The sequence below is a fragment of the Culex quinquefasciatus genome, chromosome 3 (assembly GCF_015732765.1).
Source record: "Culex quinquefasciatus strain JHB chromosome 3, VPISU_Cqui_1.0_pri_paternal, whole genome shotgun sequence".
Classification (NCBI taxonomy): Eukaryota; Metazoa; Arthropoda; class Insecta; order Diptera; family Culicidae; genus Culex; species Culex quinquefasciatus.
The window spans coordinates 105800047-105816863 of NC_051863.1; the positions used below are offsets into that span (position 1 = coordinate 105800047).

The following is a 16817-nucleotide window of genomic DNA, read 5'->3' on the forward strand; positions in this document are numbered from 1 at the left end:
GCGCGGAGCTCACTCAAATTACAGTACAGTGCGCCTCCTCGTTCGTTTAGCTGTCTGTCTGTATTTGTATGTTTTACTATGCTTTGGCCTATCACATCGGTGCAAAATAGAGTTATCTACGTGCGCATGTATTGCGTGTACGTACACGATGGATTTTAAGGTTAAAATTTGTGGTCGCCAGCAAAAACAAATGGTAAGCTAGTGTGCGTGAGATCGGGCTTAGATAACTCTATAGAGTTATCTAAGCCCGATCTCACGCACACTACTACGCCATTTGTTTTGCTGGCCGGTACAAAATTTAACCTCAATCTTTTTCGTGTACGTACACGCAATACATGCGCACGTAGATAACTCTATGGTCGAAGGGGCAACAGCAACAACAACAAAAACAGCAAAAACACAGCAACGACGGAGCAGTGCACTCCAAACTCAATAACAAAACCCACCACGACGGGCCTTCCATGAGTGGAAGCGAGACAGAACATCGTGGTTTTGTTTGATTGTATGATGGTGTTTGTGCGTTGCGAACCTGTTTGGCTCTCTCTCTCTCTCTCTTTCTGACAATAATCAGCAGGTTTTGACGTTTGGCCCACACCGTTTGTTGTGGGATCGACCTTCGTTCCTGAAAGGCGTTTCGTAGGAGGCCCTGCGTCTCCATTTGGAGAACACTGAATTCTAGAGTACTTTTTCAAAAGGTCCTATGCGCCAAAAGTAAACAAACTGAGTTATACAATGCATGACGTTCTGCATATCCGAAACTACACTATCCTCAAACCCGATTTCTTTTAAGCATTTAATTTTTAAAATTATTAGCGAAATGCAAAATAACCTATGAGCATTCTCTTAAATTTTCATACAAAATAATTTACGTCGTTTTACCTCTCAGTGTCCTATGTGCATTCAGTAAAATGATGCACATACGACAATAACAAATCGACCTATGTACAATTTTAAATATATTTCAATCATTATGCACATACGCTAATATAATAACGACGTATGTACGCATTTTATTGAATAATTAGAAAGTAATGATAGATTTTTTTATATCCATATATCTTTTTAAAAATAATGTTTGCCTAGGTTCCGGTTAACGTGTAGACGTCAGCTGTAAGAGAGTATGAAATGTTTCAATGCCTGACACAGCAAAAGAGAAGAGCAAAATTTAACCAATGAGCTCTCTCTCCCGAATCTGGCGGATACGACTCCCAGCATGACATACCAAAACAACTCATAAAACAGCATAAAATATGTTTTTTGTTTTGGTTGATAGGATCCCGGACAGATCATTGTTGTGGACTGTCTGAGTTTTTAAAGAAAAGTGTCGGAGGGCGAAGGATTGCGGCAACAAAAAAATACGGTAAGTAGGGTGGAAAATTACCGTGATTCCCAAAGATGATTCCAGGACCATGGGATCGGCTCCGAAAGGCGTCCCTGTGCAAGAGGGCGAATATTTGTTTGGCCTTTCGGGTTGGGTTTGCCGGTACCGTGGCCATTATTTGGCTTTCCGGATGGGTTTTCTTGATTCCGTGGCTATCTGGAAGGTGTCCCTGTCCAAAAGGGAGGATGCTTTTGGCCGCCCGGATAGATTTTGTCTGTTCCGTGGCCATCCGGATGGCCAAAAGCATCATCCCTCTTGCACAGAGAAGCCATCCGGATGGCCACGGAACCGACCAAAAACATCCGGAAGGCCAGAAAACATCCCACCTTTTGGCCAGGGACGACTTCGGATGGCCACGGTACCGGTTAACACATTTCAGGAGGAAATGTTATGCTGTTAAATTTAATAAACCTTAACCTTAAACTACTTTTTCATCACCCGCAGCACTGCTTTACGGTACCTGGTCCCCGACAACGACCAACCAAGCGGCGGCGGACGTGGTACGGAGGACGCTTCTAGAAACCTTAAAAAAGAGCGCGCCATCCGCTTCGTGGTCATGGTCTGTCAGAGAACCTCAAGACGAACGTCGAGTACATTAAGATTGCCGGAACCCGGGCGGATCGGCTATCAACAACTTCGCCAACGGCAAACTCATAATTACGCACGCAGATGCAGGTCGTCTGGGCCGCTTGGGACAACGTGTCCGAGAATCCAAAAATGCACGAGCTGCTGAGACTAGTGTTTCTGAGGCCACCGGAGTGGGCGGAAACATAGAGGTTGCGGCGGTTAAGGGGTTACATACATGTAGAAAATCACAAAATGTCATATTACAGATTTTTTTTTGAATCCACTAAAAGATGATTAGGAATATTTTTTTCTGTGTATATTTCGGCAGTGATACAACCAAATGTCTTCAAATATGTTTTGATAATAGATGAAAATGTGTATTTTAATGCCCTGATAACAGTTTTTTAATAAAATTAAGTGTGTGCTCACACCAACCTCTGACTTTTTTTTTATCGATTTACATGTATGTAACAAAGGCTCTGCAGAAGCGCTCCGATCACGACGTGTTGTTCCTGACTACGCAGGGTATCGTCCAGCTGGAGCAGCGTCACCGTAACGAAATACGCGGTCGAATGGCGGCCGTGCACGATCTGTCAGTACTACGCCGTGGTTTTTCAGTTCCAGCATGGACACTACGACAAGTGCGTCGCGGCTTCGTCGTCGTGATGATCTTTTCTCACAGCCAGCCATAAACGAACTGGTTTTACGGAGGAATTGGCTGCTAATCTGAGCGATCTTACCTCGCTGAAGAATCGCTTGTGACTCTTCGCGCTCGACAGGTCCTAATAGCTGCTCATCAGCCAGCTTAAGAACTACGTCACAACCAGATAAAGTCCATCTGTCTGTCTAAGAGCACGAAAACCTGCAGTGGTTGATCTTTTCGGATGTTTCCATCTTGGATATTCCGCACGACTACCTTTCGTCCTTTCTACGACTACTCGTTTCTACCTTTCTTATCGTGCAGTCTGCAATGCAATGCTGGATTACGTCCATTGGGCGTACTCGTCCTATGATTTGCCTGCCTGCAGCATCTGGAGCTGTCCGGCAAAGTCCCACTGATGAACTGCCAACAGCACGTTACGAGTGTTTTTCTTCTGTGCCTGTTTTTTGTGACCCGATGTTTTCCGTTTTTCCAGACTCCTCCCAAACGGTATCAAGTCGGCAACCTAACCGACTCGTTCATGGCCCTGGCAGTTTAGCGGCGTTCGATTCATACGAGCACTTTACCCAGTACTCGGATGAGATCCTGGACTTGCTCGGGGACATGACTTCGAGGCGCGCGATTCGGACCGCCGCATAAGCATCTCGATCAACGCAATTGATTCCAGTTTTGTGCGACTTGCGCTCTTCAAGTCCCAAGCTGACCTCACCCCTCGGCCAAGCAACAGCCGTAGAACCCGTTCGGAGATCCAACCCCTGAGATCGGAATAATTCTTTGGCGAAGAGCAAGGTTCTCAGGGCCGCTCCAGAATCAACATCTTGCATCCTTCGTTAGGCCGTAGGCGTCATCCATAAAGTACGTCACGCTCTAAGGGGGTGGAGAGTTGTCGCAAGTGTGACAAGGGAGAGGGGGTACGTGAGACTGTGACGTGATAATCGGACATGGTAATAATCCGTGACGTGGTAATCACTTTGGCATAAAAGTTGTGCGCATGCAGTGCTGCTGGGGGGCTATCGGAACACTTGTTTATAAGTGTTAAATAATATGTTTACACTACTTGGGCCAAAAACTTTCAAAAACGAAAGATTAAAAAATGTATTATGTGCGCTCACAGCTCGATAGGCGGATAAGACAATTTACCATGTCAAATTATCCTATGCGCCAAAGTAAACAATATTGATTGTTTATATTGGCGCATTGGTTAATTTGGCATCGTAAATTATCCTACCCGCCACCCATCTGACAGAACGCTCATTGGTAAATAACGGCTTCTCTCTCCTCTCACGCGCTGGAGGCATTGAAATATTTCATGCTCTTCATCAGCTGATGCCTACACGTTGCGAGAGGGTTGGAAATACATTATTATTACAAAATTTAGTTTTTGTTTAAATCGAGATTTAAATTTTATTTGTTAAAGTTTTATGTGCAATGCCACATGAATATAGTCCAATGCCAATGTCTTATGTGCAAAAATTGTTCTATGAAACGTGTCCTATGTGCACTCACAGGTTGTATGAACCAAATTGCGTCAGAACTAAGCGTAATCTTGTCTTTTATATAATCCCGAGATGTACACTTGAAAAGCATTACTCTAGACACATTTGGGCGTTTTCAGAATCGAAAAATACCCAAACGTGTTTGAATGGGATTTAAAAATGTGCACCAAAACTTTATCATCAAATTTCTCAGATTGAGGTTTTTGCACATAGGACCTTTTGAAAAAGTACTCTAGAATTGAATCGTCAGGTAGAATATTTGAGCAATTAGTCAATGATTTTTGCAAAATTCTTTGGTTTTGACGCTTCAAACTTTTTATTGCATTATTATTGCATTGTGTGTGTATATCATTCATTCACAACACACCAACACATACTTCGTGTCATTTGTCAGATTTTCCTCATTTTTCTCGTCGCTCAGTTTTCCTTCCTCATGCTGCTCGTCGTCGTCGCTGTTAATGGATTGCGCGAGAAGTGGAATGGATTTTCCACACCATTTAAGGAAAAACGCATTGCCCATACACACATGGAGCGATGAGACTTGGAATAACGCATCTTCGGTGTGGTGTTTCAGTTTGTGTGTTGGTGGATCGCCTCCAGGCCGTTGCTGGTCGTTCGTCAAATCAGCTGATACGAAAGGGAAACCAATATATTCATTCGTCGCGTGCGATGTGGATCGTTCGTTGCGTTGGTATTTGACGTTTGCGATCGTGCACGCCTTCCTCATTGCTGGCGTTGCTGATGTATTATTTTGTGAATGTGTGGTTGATTTGTTTCAAACATGCGTTTTATGTCTTTGCTTTGGTTGAGAAGAATTACAAGGTATAGGGGAAATTCTCGTATGTTTGGCAGGTTAAGCACTTGCTCCTGACTCCATCCAATTAGCTGATTTTCACTATTTAAACAACTTATTTTGCAAAACTTTTGATAGAAACTTGCTTGCTCACTTCTTATTGAGCTATTTATCACTCGATTTCAGTTGAAAACGCTTTTAATTAGCTGCCAACATTAGAGGCTCACTGGAATTAGGTGCTGTTCCCCTAGTATAATGCTGACTATGATTCAGTTGAATATCCTTTAATCCTTAATTTCCATGTTGCAGTCCAGACTCGATTTTGATCTTGATGATCCGAAGTCGCATACAAACCTTCGAATAATCGAACTTCAGATAATCTAGCCTGCACTGTATGTTTTTGGAAGGTATTTGAATACCTTTCCAGTGAGGGACATGCGGTCGAGACTCGATTATCTAAAGTTTGACTATTCGTCTGAAAATCATTCCCAAATGAATTCTCTAAATATTTCAACACCGTCATATTTGGAAAACATCTCGAACTCTTTTTTTCCCCAGAACACTTTTCAGCTAAATAAGACAACGAAGAAAAATGTTGTACCGTATTTTTGTAATTTTAATGACAATCCAACCCTCGATTATCCGAAGGTTTGTATGGGACTACGGATAATCGAATCACGAATTTCATTTTCTTAGTTCTTAAGGTTGTTCTAAAGAATTAAGCGGCAGACATCATGACTTATATCATATAAGCTACTGATTTGAACCCTGCCAGATTTCCGTGCTATGTATAATTGTCCCATGTGTATATGAGAGTCATATTGACAAGAGACAATCTTGACGAGATAAACAGCTGAATGTTAGACAAAACAGGAATAACAACAAACACAACTGGCTTGCCATGCAGGGCTTACAAATCCGAATCGTTTCACACACATACGCCCTCAATAAGCTCTTCACCAGAGATTATTCACTGTACTTTTACGCGCATACGCAACGAGGAAGTAGTCGTTAATTTACGAATCCAACAAAAAAAACTGTAGTTTGCTCTGATATAGTAACCATATCTGGTGAGTTCAAAACTACGTAGATTATGGACAACTGTATGTTTTGTAATGCCATATCCATATGTGACACAAGTAAACAAGAGTGGTTTTTCGTGTAAACATGTGTGTGCATTCGCGTTTCTCACACTACGCGAGGGCGTTTTTTGTGTGTGTTATTTGAATCGCTGTTGATGTATTGAAGGGACCGCTGCGCTGCCGAACAAGGTTGAAGTGGGTTTTCTACGTTTTAAATGAGTCGTCATACCTTTACAAATTGGAGTTCTAATTAGGCCACAATCTTTGCGCTGGGATTGGCCAGAGTCACGGAAGTGTTTGTTCGAGTTCATTGTGCAATACGAGCTGTGGAATATATTTTTTTTTTATTTTTGCCATCCTCGCTAGTTCAACTTTCTAGACACCTTCACAAGCCTGTACATGCATGTCGACATGTCGACTCAGAATCAAATTCTGAGCAAAAGTGTTTGCGTGTATTTTTTTTAAATTATGAAGTTTAGTAAAGTACTTCAAAAGTTATGCTGCAAAACAATTTTCACGAAACCCTATCAAAACTTATGACCACTTAAAAGTTAATCACTTTTTTGAAGTTGGATCTCAGATATTTTGATAAAAATTATGTCCGGATCAATCATGCGACCCATTATTGGATGCGTATTTAAAATACCTGTCCAACGAGTCCAAAAGATTGAAAATCGGACAACCCTATCGATAGTTATGAACATAAATGGAGTTTTTTTTTGCCGACTTGAGTCAGGGATATTAAAAAACACCCATAAAGCAAAAACTGAAAATTTGGTTTATTGGACCTTTTCAAAAAAAACTCCAGATATGAAGATATATGTCTAAAGAACATTTCTAGAGTTTCTTTTGAAAAGGTCCCATAAGCTATTGTGTTTCATATGTTTATAGGACCTTTTAAAAAAAATACTTTAGATTTGTAGGTTGCAAATTTAAATTTAACAAAAAAAACTATAAATGTGAGGTATAGGCATCAACCATAGAAAGGGTGGATTACACAGTCAAAAATCTGGGAAAGGGTCTTTTATGTCAGAGAAAATGTGTAGTATTACTACTTTTCTGGTGTAATGTCACTTTTTCAGTCTAAATTGAGGTATAATTAAATCATTGAAGAGGTAATATTAAACCTTCTAGAATTACACATTTTTCACAAATTTTCACAATTTTTACTGTGTAAGTAACGTTTTGCCTTCCTTCCTTACTGAGGAAAGGCTATAAATTCAATCGAAAAACGAAATTCTTAATTTGACCTTCTAGACCCACCTTTATGAATACATTTCGACTCAGAATCAAATTTTGAGCAAATGTCTGTGTGTGTGATGGGAAGTTGATAAAAAAATTCACTGGGTTATTTCGGCACTGCCTGAACCGATTTGGACCGTTTTAGTCTCATTCGATTCGTCTTTATTGAAAATTATAAAGTTTAGTTAAGTACTTCTGTTATGCTGAAAAAACGATTTTTGCAGTCTGTAATATTGTCAAAAGGGTGGTTTTTTAAGAAACCCCGTCATGTTGTACATTTTTTTTTATACAAATACAGGTGTTTAAAATACCTTTCCAACGAGTTCAAAGATTGAAGATCTGACGACTCTATCAAAAGTTAGAAGCACTTAAGCGTTATTTATGAACTTTTAGGAGGCCGGATCTCATATATTTCGATGAAAACGTTGTCCGGATCTATCATGCGACTTGTCGTAGGGTAGTTAATCAAAAGACTTTTTCAACGAGTTCAAAAGATTAAAGATCTGACAACTTTATTACCATCTAAATGTGAGGAAGGCACAAACCACCTTAGGGTAGATTAAGTAACGTTTTTTTTATATAATTAGTGCAAGAGTTGATGAGATGGTTGATTAGATTCTTTGATACTTATTGTGAACTACAAAATCGATTCACGTGTACCGGATCATAAACTCACGAAGTTTTATAAGACCGATGAGTGATTCAACATTTTCCAATAATCGTTTCGTGCCTCCTCTAACACTTTTTTACAAGTTTATTTAACTTTGTTAAAAAAAATCGGGTTATATCGCTGCCTGCTCACCGGTGGCCAACATATTGACTGGCTGACTGCAAAAGGTTGACCTACATTCGCAGCCAGGCGACCGCGTTTGAACGTTTGCTTTGGTTGGCTTACAAACGTGTGTGTATGTTTATGAACAGCAGACTGACTGACGGAGCTCACAAAGAAGCACGGGCGCTGAGGCGCAATCCACGCAGGCCAAATCGGCCAAACCTGCCCGCTAACAACAACCGACGCGACGACGACGGAGTCCACTTGGAGGGGTGCTCAACAACAAATGACTTTGACTTGGCCGACGACGACGATGAGGAAAATCAAGCAATGTGTAAAAACGGCTCAAAACCATAGCGTTGGAAGGTCAGCTGACGAAATAGAAACTGTTTTCCTTTACGAAACTTTTAATAGTGCTGTTGGAGTTGAAGTTGAAGAGCGGTGCTGTGCGATCGAGACTCGAGACAGAACCTTGGCCTCGACAAATCGGTCGGGGGTTTTGTTCCGATCGATTTGCTGGACGATACAAAATTAAATTACTTCATGACATTTATTTAAAACGTCAAGTTAAACAAAGAAATTCTTCCCATCATTTCAAAAATTACCAGAACACATCCCAAAAAAGGTCATTAGCCTGTCCTGACGTCTCAAGAGGGAGGAAACTGCAACACACGTCTCGAAGGATTGAGTCCGTTTTGTCGTCTATGTCTGCCGTTATTTGCTGCGGAAAAGTAGAGAGGGCAGACAACAAAGCCAGACACGGACGTGGAGAACCGATTTTCTCTTTGACGCATTAGCGATTATTGAGGTAAAAGAACGAGGACGAAACTTCTGCTAGGAAGCTTAGACTGTCACTGTTTTGAGAAAGTCGATTAATATGGATAAGATAACTGCAAAATTCAGTACATTTTAAACTGGTTCAAATCTGAGTTTATTTTAAATTGCAAGTTGATTCTTAATTCCCTGGAGATGGAGCCACACGTTGCCGTCGTTTCAGGGCTATTTGCAAAGATGGTTTCCGATGTTGATATATATCACACATTTATTTTATATTTATATACTTGTGTTGATAGAAATCACAACTATTGTACTATGTAAAATTGCAAGATATTGATTTTTTTTATTTGCATCTCAATATTCTTGTTTGTAAAATCTGCTTTGAACAGGTTTTAATCTTTTTGATACGTCGTTAGCTTAGGTAGAAATTCATAAAGCACAGCAACGCTTACACAAAACAGTAAGAGAGGCCTCTTCTAGGCATTGTGATTTTTTCGTTTTTTCAAAGTGGGTGTTAGGTTAGGATTTGGTATTTTGATGAATTAGTTTTGTTGCAAGGCACTCAGAATAGTTAGTATTTTTTTGTAACTTTAGGTTGTTTAATAGTTCCAGACTCCATCTGTGTGTAAGTGAGTTAAGTAATGCTTTCAGAATCTCTGATTTCAATTTATGTGGTATGCTAACCATTCGGAATAGTCAAAAAAATCCATAGAGTCTCGATCAATCAGTAATGAAATGATATCGGACAAAATTCGTTAATCTGTTGAACTAACGGTTTTCGGATTATGGTTGTATCGACCATTGTTGCGAATCGAGGATCTACTGGAGTTTTGACGATCAAATGGAGCCTAACATTTCAAAGGGACACATGGTTTTTGTGAACAGGGATGCATCTCTCTCACTCAAATGATAGTTTACATAATGTATGATAGGGATACACTCTTGTTTGCAGAGCTTCTGTGCCCTAATGAAATGGAAGGCACGAAATCCGTAATAACAGTTCAATGGAGCGCGTCTGCATTTGTGGACAGACAGTCTATCCCTTTCGCTCAAGTGACAGTTCACGTCAAGTAAGAGGAGATAGACTGCTTGTTTACAAATGCAGATTCGCCCTATTGAACTGTTACTACGGAAATAGTCGTCTTAACAACGAGTGTTCAACTTGTAAAGTATGAACTGTTCAGTTATGTTTATTGGGTTAAAAACAAGGTAAAGGAATGTTTGGCATTTGGGAGTTTGAGATTCAAGTTTCTTTCAGAAAGTTTAGTTTAGGTTGTTGATAAATGTTTGTTTTCCGTAAATAATAGATTGGACTTTAATCAATGGTTAAACTGGTCGAAGTGTACTATTTCATTTGCACATCTGCTTCTAGTTGTAATGTACGATAAGACTACTGACAGACGCGACAGGACGGGGCCCAGAAAAAAATGCATCAAGATTTATATTCCATAGACAAGTTAGTTTTCATCTTTCGGTTTCCAGTTTTTTTAAATTTCCTTTAAATTTGACATACATCATAGGTGTCCTTTGTATAAATCTCCGATTATTTACATTTTCTCATTTAATTAACTAATAATTCAATTTCTTCCGGGCCTTTTTACTTTGAATCATAATTTCAGATTTCCTTTATTCAGTGTTAAACTTAGATTAACGTAACTGCTTAAGTCATCCAAGTTCTTACTACTCACACCTACACTAATTTTCTTTCACCTTCCCCTCCTGATCCTCTATATCTTCCGGTGGTGTTCATTTGGTATGCAATACTAGTTCGGCCACTACCCTATTTTCCACAAGAAACCGGACTTGGACTGACTTGAGGCCGCGTCCCCCACCTTGCTCCGTAAAACGAAACGAAGTTGATTCTTAATTGCATTGCATTGCATTATTTTATGCAATTTTATGTGATTTTACACCCTGAAATATGTAGCCCATCAGTATGGTAATCCTACTTGACCAAAATGTCAAGCTCATATATGCGTTTATCCTTCCAGCTTTTCATTGGTCTGATGGCCGAGTGGGCTAAGGCGCCAGTCCTTACTGTTGGTGCTGGGTTTGAAGCCCGTCGGTTGCAACTTTTTTTTTTTGTGTTTGCAAAAATTGTACATGCAGTGTGTAATATTAAGTGTTTATTTTGACGAAGGTGATGTGCATGCTTTTGCATGCGATTTTACCATCGGATTTTTTTGCTGTGTTGAAAAATTGAGATTTAACAATCTTCTTCCCAAACTATAAAGCAAATCGCGGTCAGAAACCAGAAAAAGTATTATGTAAATTAAAGCGGTCAGCCTTACGTTGTGTTGTTGCGTTGTGTTTACCGCAGAGTGGATTTTAAGACCAGATCACCTTTTACAGAATCTCCAGAGGAAGAAGAGATGCGCGGCCTCGATTATTCGAAGTTTCGATTATCCTAAGTTTGATAATCCGAAGGTTTGTATGGGACTTCGGATAATCGAACCACGAACAAAAAAAATCGTGTTTTTTTTCATTTTCTTGTTTTTAACATAAAGTTTGAGTTCTACGACGTCATTTTAGTCAAATTTGAGTTGTTGATTGCCCTTTAAAAAAGAAAATGCATTTTTTCAATATTGCATCGCCGCCATTTTGGCCGCCATCTTGGACTTAAAAATTCTAGATAATTTTAGCATAGTTTAGGGGTCATACCTATGCTCAACAGTAAAAAATTAAACAACGAAAAAAAAATCGTGATTGGATTATCCGAAGTGATTTTTGTCCGAGCCTTCAGATAATCGAGTCTGGACTGTACTGTACCAAACGATCCGATTTATGATAACTGTCATCTCCCCTAAAAAAATAATCATACTAAAACAAAAAGTATCATTATGTTTCGAGTTTTTAATATGTCAGTTCTGCATTAAATTAATAAAATCGAAAATGCACTGTTTGTTAATTAAAACCGTAGTTTAACCGATCGAGTATGAACTTAGTACACAGTTGCTTAAACAAATTTATAAATTTGCATTGTTGAAGGAAACATAACAATGGTAAACACTTCATCATTTTTAAAAGTTTATGCTGAAAAATACGCACACGATTATCTCCGGACTGGCTGAACCGATTTTGACTGTTTTGGTCTCATTCGATCCGGCGTGGGGTCCCACAAGACCCTAATTAATATTATGAAGTTTAGAAAAATACTTCAAAAGTTATGCTGAAAAACGATTTTAGATTAACTTCGGAAGATTGTAAAAAGGGTGTTTTTTTTTAAGAAACCCCGTCATGCCATACATTTTTAGAAAGGTATTTACCAGACCTTTCCAACGTTGGAGATCTGACAACCCCATCAAAAGTTATAACCACTTAAGTGTAATTTATACACTTTTTAGGGGTTGGATCTCAGATATTTTGATGAAAACGTTGTCCGGATTTTCCATGCGACCTATCGTTGGATGGGTAATCAAAAGATCTTTCCAAAGAGTCCAAAATATTGAAAATTTGACAACCCTATCAAAAGTTATACGTACTTAATTGGTTTTAGTACACTTTTTTGAGGCCGGATCTCAGATATTTAGATAAAAATAAGTGTTATTTATACACTTTTTGAGGCTGTGTACTGTATGCACTTTAAGAGTGTGAGGAAGGCACCAACCACGTAATTAATTTTAAAATACTTTTTTGCAATTCCGTCGTGAAACTACTTACTTTTCCTGTCATTCTTGAACGACGAAATAGCCTACTTTTCTGTACCAAAAATAACAGAATCGAATAGCAACACTTTTCAAAATAAATGCTGAAAAGTTGAACTTTTCAGCACTGAAATGGGTGCTGAAAAGTTGAACTTTTCAGCACTTGTTTTGAAAAGTAACACTTTTCAACATTTTTTTGATTTAAACGATTTATTGACAAAATACATGAAAATTTGACATAAAATTTCACTCAGTGTGTGTTTTTTGGAATTGCAAAAAATGTTGTATGGAACTCGTTGCAAAACTTGATTTTTTCAGCACTCTTCGTATTTATCCAACTCGGTGAACTTCGTTGGATAAATGTACGACTCGTGCTGAAAAAATCCTCTTTTTGCAACTTGTTGCATAAACTACTATTTTGATTCAAATGTGGCCTGTAATTTCATTTTTTTGACATAAAACTAAATTCGGAATTGCAATAAAATGTTGTAAGCAACTCGTTGCAAAACTTGTTCTTTTTTGCAGCACGTATTTAGCTAACTCGGTAAACCTAGTCGGATACGAGGTTCGGCTCGGGCTGACAAATCTCGGTGCGATTCCTTCTGTAGAAATCTTCTTCTTGCAATTTCTGAATAGTTTGACAGCTTCATACTATTTTTAAGTGAAATTCTGCGAAAAAATCACTGAACATTAAAGTAGTGCAGTTTTCAGTAAATATTATGATATGTTAGTTTGATGCTTTTGGTAGACATAGAACATGAAAAACATGAAGTTTAGAATAAAGCTTAAGTTTCTAACGATTTTTGGTATTTTATGGTAATTTATTTATTAAAGTGAGGAAGCTCCCTGGGCTTTGTCATATTGAGTGTCATAGGTTTGATGCTTGTTTGGCAAAGAGTATGATTTGATTCGATGTGGAATTAAAATCGAAGTGTTCAGTATATTGCTGAAGCTTCCATTTTTACACATGGACACCACTTCATGCTGCGAGAACCCACTTTGGCGTAGTCTCAGGGCTTAATCGATGGCCGGTAAGCTGTCATCGAGACAAGGAGGTTCTCTGATAGTGGAAATATCACATTTGTACAATGAACCGCTACATATGTGATTTTTCCCTATCTTAATGTGGGTGTCAGGTTAGGATGCGGGTTTAAAAAAATAGTGTTTGTAGAATATAGGATTTTAACTATAAATATCAACTTTTTGTACTTTGCCTTTAGTTTTTTAGGGACAAAATTATTAACAGGGAATTTAGTAATTCTATCAGAATCGGTGATTTTCATTCAAGTAGCATAAAAACCATTCTAATTTGTCAAAATTTCCATAGAGTCTCGATCAATCAATAGTGAAATGATATCGGACTAAATTCGTTGATCGGTTTAACTAACGGTTGTCGGATTATGATTGTATCGACCATTGTTACGAGTCGAGGATCTACTGGAATTCTGACGATCAAATGGTCGCTTCTTTTTCAATTCACGACTTGTAAAATAAGAATGGTTTATCTATTTTTTTTTTGTTTTTAAAAGAAGCCAGACAGGTTTTAAAAGAAACGTACTAGAATTTTTGGCTATTCAATAAATTTTCGGGGATTTGAGATAAGAGTAGCTTTCGGATAGGTTGCTTTAAATCTTGTATTCATTTCAAGTTAGGTAGTTATCCGCAAATGAATATTTGGACTTATATGAATAATTGAACATTTTGGACTTATGAATAACACACAACTGTGCATTTATTCTAGAGTCAGATCCATACAGCGTCAGTGTTTATTTGGTCGAAGTGTACTAATTCATTGGCAGATCTGATTCTAGTTGTAATGTACGACAAGACTACTGACGGACGTGACAGGACGAGGGCCCAGTTTAGAGGTTTCAACATCAACGATGTGCGGCTGGATCACCCTCCCAAAAAAAAAAAAAAATCTCAATATTCTTGTTTATAAAATCTAGTAGGAACAGGTTTAAATCTTTTTGATACATCGTTAGCTTAGGTAGAAATTCATAAAGCAAAGCAACGCTTACGCACAACAGTAAGAGAGGTCTCTTCTAGGCATTGTGGGATTATATTAAATAATTTAATTAATCACAAAAACAGAAGCGTGATTTTTTCTTATCTTAATGAGGGTGTTAGGTTAGGATATAAAAAATAGTATTTTAAAAAATAAGTTTTTTGCAAGGCACTCAGAATAGCTAGTTTTTTTGTAACTTTAGATTGTTTAATAATTCCAGGCCGACAGTTCTGTGTAAACGAGTTAAGTCATGCTATCAGAATCTCTGATTATAATTTAAGTGATATACTAACCATTCGGAATTGTCAAAACATCCATAGAGTCTCGGTCAATCAATAATGAAATGATATCGGACAAAATTCGTTAATCTGTTGAACTAACGGTTCTCGGATTATGGTTGTATCGACCATTGTTGCGAATCGAGGATTTACAGGAGTTTTGACGATCAAATGGAGCCTAACATTTCAAATGGACACAAGGGTTTTGTGAACAGGAGTTCATCTCTTTCACTCAATTGACAGTTTATATTAGGTATGATAGGGATACACTCTTGTTTGCAGAGCTTCTGTGCCCTAATGAAATGGAAGGCACGAAATAGTCTTCTTGATGAAGAGTATTCAACTTGTAAATTATGAACTGTTCATTTATGTTTATTGGTTTTGGAAGCGGCAAGTCAGGTTTAAAAACAAGGTAAAGGAATGTTTGGCTTTGCAATTATAATTTCGGGGATTTGAGATTCAAGTTACTTTCAGATAGTTTTGTTTAGGTTGTTGATTCAAGTTAGTTAGTTTTCCGTAAATGAATAATTGGACTTAAATGATCAGTTGAACTGGTCGGAGTATACTATTTCATTAGCAGATCTGCTTCTAGTTGTAATGTACGACAAGACTACTGACGGACGCGACAGGACGGGGCCCAGAAAAAAGTCCTCAAGATTTATATTCCCTAGACAGTTGGTTTCCATCTTTTGTTTTCCAGTATTTTTTTTAATTTCCTTTAAATTTGGAATACATCATAGGTTTCCTTTGTATAAATCTGCGATTAGTTACATTTTCTTATTTAATTAACTCATAATTTAATTTCTCCGGGCCTTTTAACTTTGGATCATAATTTCAGATTTCCTTTATTCAGTGTTAAACTTAGATTACCGTAACTGCTCAAGTCATCCAAGTTCTTACTACTCACACCTACACTAATTTTCTTTCACCTTCCCCCTCCCGATCCCCTATATCTTCCGGTGGTGTTCATTTTGTATGCAATACTAGTTCGGCCACTACCCTTTTTTCCACAAGAAACCGGACTTGGACTGACTTGAGGCCGCGTCCCCCACCTTGCTACGTAAAACGAAAACGAATTTATTTATTAAAGTGAGGAAGCTGTATCCACCCATTTTCGGATTTATTATATATTCAATAAAACAAAAAAAATCGTGTCGTTCTTGATAGATTTCAATCAAATTCAAAGATTCGCCTAACGAATTGACCATAATCGAGCCACTTTTTGGATTAGTAAAAAATTGAGTCTCGTTTTGATTGGCCGTGTTCTGGCATGTGTGTGCAAACTTTGTTGACTGTTGTTTTCAAGCGCTTTTCACAGTTACATCACCAATCGGCTAGCTGGCAATTTGGAGTTTGCTGATGTTGTGTACACATCTCAGCAGCAACCAACGGACGGCCATAGGCAAGCTCAGAGATAGCGATAATGGCGGAAGGCATTATCGGCATCAGGCCGAGACTTCGCAGACCGCGGGTCGACCTAACGTGCTTTGCCTTTTTGATTGCTCGCTGCCGCCTTGTGTGCGTCGGTTGGCTATTCGCGAATTCGAACTTATTAACTTTGTTCAACAGTTGGAACGCTTGTTAACTTCGACCTGACATTGGAGTCGTAGAAACCGCTATCTGTTTACACTTTAGCAACATGCTATTGTTGTGTAGAACAAGTTAAGGCACTTGCGATGATTTATTTAAACAAGATGAGGGCAAAAAAAGTTCTTATCACAATCTAACATTTCAAAAGAATCATACACCTTTAATCTGCAGTTAATACTCTTTCGTGATTCATATTTTCTCAAGTGTCTCATATAAAAAGTTTTTTTTTTTGGTGTATAGTCTACCTGCCAGTCAGCTGTTTGTGGTATAACCACACATACACACTTGAAAATTCGTTCCTCTGTATTGACAAACCATGTAACGAATCAACACCACCACCTCGCAAACGTTAGGGCTCCAACTTTGCAGCGATGAGTATACTCACTACAGTGGATAAGTGTTTTAGTCCATATAATAGTGTAGCATCAGAGCGTAGAGGCATGAAAACGATCACATAAATGCATTTCTCTGCAATTTCGGTTATGGAATAATGTAAAAATTCTATCTCATCCTCATTTGTGGAGTT

At 38.5% G+C, this 16817-nt stretch overlaps 1 protein-coding gene and 1 long non-coding RNA gene across 3 annotated transcripts in view; both read left to right on the plus strand.

The window, feature by feature from the left end:
- Positions 1-16817, plus strand: part of LOC6030855 (ran-binding protein 9) — a 41151-nt gene that overhangs the window by 16039 nt on the left and 8295 nt on the right. The window lies entirely within an intron of this gene.
- LOC119768585 lies at positions 660-2231 on the plus strand. Its single transcript, XR_005278082.1, has 2 exons — positions 660-1360; positions 1826-2231. It is a non-coding gene; the product is annotated as an uncharacterized LOC119768585 (long non-coding RNA).